General features: G+C 46.1%; 1 pseudogene; it reads right to left on the bottom strand.

Moving 5' to 3' along the window:
- Positions 1-2570: 2570 nt before the first annotated feature.
- Positions 2571-4117, bottom strand: LOC127561663 (kinesin-like protein KIFC1; annotated as a pseudogene).
- Positions 4118-4672: the final 555 nt, after the last annotated feature.

The raw sequence follows: 4672 nt of genomic DNA, 5'->3' as shown, positions 1-4672 counted from the left end.
AGGAGGCAAAGGCAGTGGGGAGAGGAGGAAGAGGTTCTCAGCCTGAGGTACAGCTAAGGAAACGGCCCAGAGGGAGGCGATGTCTTAATTTAGATAGCCGAAGTCTGTTAGGTTGGACCAACTCATTCTGAAGACCCCAGAATCAACTCATTTCCAAGCTGGGACTTGTAGCTGTCTTTAGATTTGGGCTGATACATATTGACACTCTCAGATACCAATAGGACTGGTATGGGATCCCATCATTCATAAGTCCTCTCACTGAGGCAGATTGTAGTCACTCCTTCCCTTCCCATTCTATGGGACTCTTGTCTGTGCTCTCCTATAAATGTGATGTGGAGCCCCTGGACCAAATGCTGGGGTGGGGAGACTTCCAAAAGAAATTGTCAGGAATCAATCCATCATCAAGTACTTATTAGGCTGACTCCGTCCCAGGCAACGCACTTGGGAACACGCTGAGGATACATCTCAAGGGACACAATCCCTGCTCTCAAGAAGCTCATATTCTAATGGGAAGGGTAACAAGGACCTGTGTGCGCGCGCGCGCGCGCACACACACACACACACACACACACACACACAATGTACATTGTGCATCATGTTGATGTAGCCAGATGAAATAAAGTGAATACAAAAGAAATGCAGAGGACTCTCTGAAATTCGGGATGTGGATGTTATTATCTACTGGGAAGAGACAGGAATGTATGGAGGGGGTATCTTGGACTGGGTCTTAAAAGGGAGGTGGGATCTTAAGCTGGGGTGGAGATGGGAAGGGAGCAAAACATCCCAGGGTGGAGATATGGGAGTGCAGATTTTGGACAAGGAGAGTGAATAGCCCAGCTTGGAAGCAACAAGAGTTAATTTTGCTGAAGGTTTTTTCCTACCAGCCAAGTTCTCCCTTCATACAAAGACCCCTTCCGGGCTATGAACACAACTTTTCAATGGGTTCTTCTCTTTCAGGGTGTCCCCCTTAATTTTCTCTGTCCCAATTATTCCATTTTCCTCTTCTATCAACAACCCACCCCTAATTGCTTTTAAACACTACTGGCAAGTTTCCTGGGTATTTTTGGTTATTCAGTAGATGCTTCAGCGGCTAATAAAGAAGACTTTATTATGACCTGGCATCCTGATGAGTGGGCCTCTGGCTTTCTGAAGGCTCTGGCTACAGTCTTGTAGGCAGGGTAGGGAGTCTGGACACTTGAAAATAGCTGGGTGTTAATTGCTTGCTATCCAACAGGAAGGACCTCAGAATTCAGTGGGTCCAACTTCCTTTTTTCTCTGAAGAAGACAGGGCCAAAGAAGTCAATGATTTGCTTACGATCACATTGGAGTAACTGACAAGATAAGAATCTGAACCCAGCTCCTTCATCTCCTATCTCTTGCTCTTTCTACTTTGCAATTCATAGAGAGTTCATATTCTTAAACACAAAGATTTTCTAGCTTACGAAAAATACAGGAGGCCCTTGGATGTCTTTTCTTCTCTCCCCTCTCCCATAGCTATTGCCTTCCATTTAAATTAGACTTACGATATATGTACATATTCATTTACAGAATCTGAGTTCCACGAAGTCAGGGACCATGTTTCTGCCTTTCTTTCTTTTTTAATAGCATTTTATTTTTCCAAATGTATGCAAATATATTTTTCAACATCCATTTTTTTTGATATAACTTCTAAATTTTTCTCTTTTGTTCCCCCTCCTCCCCAAGATAGCAAGGAATCTGACAGGTTAAATATGTGTAAAACATATTTCCGTATTTGTCATGTTGTGCAAGAAAAATCATGCCAAAAGGGGGGGGGGGAATACAAGAAAGAAAAATAAACAGAAAATACTATGCTTCGATCCACTTTCAGTCTCCCTAGTTTTCTCCCTGAATGTAAATGGCATTTCCATCCCGAGTTTATTGGAATTGCCTTGATTTGCTGCATTATTGAGAAGAGCCAAGCCCATTACAGTTGATTATCACACAATCTTGTTGTTGCTGTGTACAACGTTCTCCTGATTCTGCTCACTTCCCTGAGCATCAGTTCATGTAAAGTCTCTCCATCTGCTTTTCTTTATATCCTAAGTGCTTAGCACTGGATCATAGTACATGCTTGTTGATAATGGGCAATTAGTAGAAATCCTAAAATTAAAGCCTATTTATGATTGGAGGATCTCAGCTGCAGACATGAGAGGAAGAGCTAGAAGTGATTTAGTTCAACACTCTGATGTACCTGTGGGGTTAACTGAAACTACTGCTACTGATATAGTTAGTGACGGAGCTGAGATGGAAAGCTTACTGACCTAGTACTTAGCCCTGTGTTTCCTTGTCAGCACCTTGGAGAATACCCCTTCCTTGGGCCCTGCTCTTCCACTAGAACTAGGATGATGGATGGATTTGAAAGCAAGAGATCCAGGTTCATATTCTAGCCTTGCCTCTCACTACCCAGGTAACCTTGAGCAAAGCTGCTCAGTTTCTTTCCTTTTTTTGTGGGAAGATAAATTTATTTTGTGATTTATGGTTATACATTAAAATACCACCTTTTACCCAGCCATAAAAACCAGAGACACAAGACGCAAAGACTGGCCCTCCTATTTCTTGTTGGCTCGGGCAGGGCCAATAACATACTGGTTTAATCGCAGAGAATTGAAGGACTCTGAGAAGTTTTCTTCTAAGGGAGAGATATTCCCAAACACCAGCATTTGACATGCCTCTCAGAGAATTCTGCAGCAGGTCCATGATCTTGCTATTCCAGTAAGGAACATGTGACTTCTTATTGCTCAGGGCCATGACCAGAAGGAGAGGCTGCTGTTGATGGTCTGGGTCTCCTTCAGTTCTCGGTCTACACGGTCAGTGGACAAGCCAGGGTTGTCTTTCATTCCCAGCCAGGTCCACTAGATTGAGAGGGGAGACACAGTGTAAGTTCTGCCCCATGTGCTTCCCTGAAATCTGCAGCTGGAACACACGCAGCTTCGGAATGGCTGTTCAGCTTTGTCATTCGAGCCACTACCCGGTTCTGCCGGGTCAGATGCAGCAGGGACTCCACCTCCTCTTCACGGAAATAGAGATATATGGGGCAATGGTGACAGTGAGGTCCTGACTTCCAGAGGCAGCCAGTCGAATCTCCCACTCATCCTCTGGCACTTTTGGGTCCCAACCACAAGGACCAAGAAGTCCCTGAGGGTTTCACTGTAAGTCTCCACATAGCTAGCTACAAAGGTATAGCCCCAGCCTTGGACCTCCTGCTTCTTGGCTCCTGAAAAAGGATGCCTTACAGCTTGTGGGATCAGCCTGAGGTCTCCCCAGGCCCTTCTTCCACTGTAAATGTCTTGGCACGGTCTGTCTGGCCATAAGCCATCTAGGTCTCATTGCACAAACGAGGAGACTTCTTCAAACACGTCATTCTGTCTGCTGTCTGGAAGGAACTCTCAGTCAAAAGAGAAGTCATGGTGGACAGGAGGACTTGGGGCCCTCCTATCATGCTGCACTGGTCGTCAGATGGCCAAGTCAGGTAGGGTGAGGCCTGAGGGGCCGGGAGGTGATGTGGGCTCTCCTGGTAGGGAAGGGCAGACTTGGCATAAGTCCCGGATGTTACCCTTGAGCTCTTGGAGACTGCTGTGCAGATGCTGCTCCTCCATCTCAAGACAATGCAGGCGCTCCATCCTCTTAGCCAACAAGACTGCTGGGCTGTGATCTCTGCCTGACTCTTGGCCAGGGCTGCCACTGATTCTTGGGGCTATGTCTCCTGTACCTCCAGCCAAGTGGCCAGGTCCCTTCGTTCCTCTTGCAACTATAACTGCTCTTCTTGCATTGACTGAATTAGGCTTTCCTGAGTATGAAGAAATTCCTCCAGCTCCAGCTTATCTTTCTTAGTTCAGGGGGGCCTCAGTCAGACCCCCTTGTTCTCAACACCTTGTTCTCAGCCTCCAGAATTATGGGCTTGTTGCTCATCTTGTTGACCAAGCTGGCTCCTTAGTTTCTGATTCTCCCTGGTTAGAATGTCAGTCGGTACCAGATAGGCCTTGAACTCCTTATATAAGTCCCACAGCTGTCCCTTCACATCCCAGGCTGGATGCTTGCTAGCTCCCTTCCTTGCTGTTGTAGGGGATACTGCTGACACAAGTTTTGGTGCAGACATGGTAGATATTGCTTCCTGCTTTTCACATATGTGTGGTAGCTGTATTATGTCAGGGTCTCAATTTCAGGGGAGCCTTCTGGGCTTCTTCCTGGTTTTTTTTTTGCCCTGGGCATAGTGCCAACAGTGGAGACCCCAGGATGAAAGATGGGTATGGTTCCTGTTGTTCCAATACAGCAAATCTGCTTTTTCTCAGGCTCAGGGGAATACTCTTTATCTAGCTTTCTGTAATGACCGTGTATTTAAAGTCAGCCGGAGTCAGGAATTCAGGTTAAGGGGAAAATCTTCAATATTTATTGAAGCGAAGAGGTGAATAAAGATTGCTATAGCAAATATAGGCAAGAAAGATTGCTATAGCAAATATAGGCAAGAAAGATTGCGATAGCAAATATAGGCAGTTGCGACAGGAAGCCAGCTAAGAGAGAGCGACGCGAGCCGAGGCAACCATGGAGGCAACTGTGTCGGCAACTGTGGCAATGGCCGTCCCAAAGGTCTCTCCTCCCCTTCCTTCTCCACTCCCCTGCCTCCACCCACCAAAATCGTCATTTCCTATACAAC

Source organism: Antechinus flavipes, chromosome 4, assembly GCF_016432865.1.
Source record: "Antechinus flavipes isolate AdamAnt ecotype Samford, QLD, Australia chromosome 4, AdamAnt_v2, whole genome shotgun sequence".
Taxonomy (NCBI): domain Eukaryota; kingdom Metazoa; phylum Chordata; class Mammalia; order Dasyuromorphia; family Dasyuridae; genus Antechinus; species Antechinus flavipes.
Note: the sequence above shows the minus strand (reverse complement) of the source record. Positions and strands in the feature narration are given on the sequence as shown.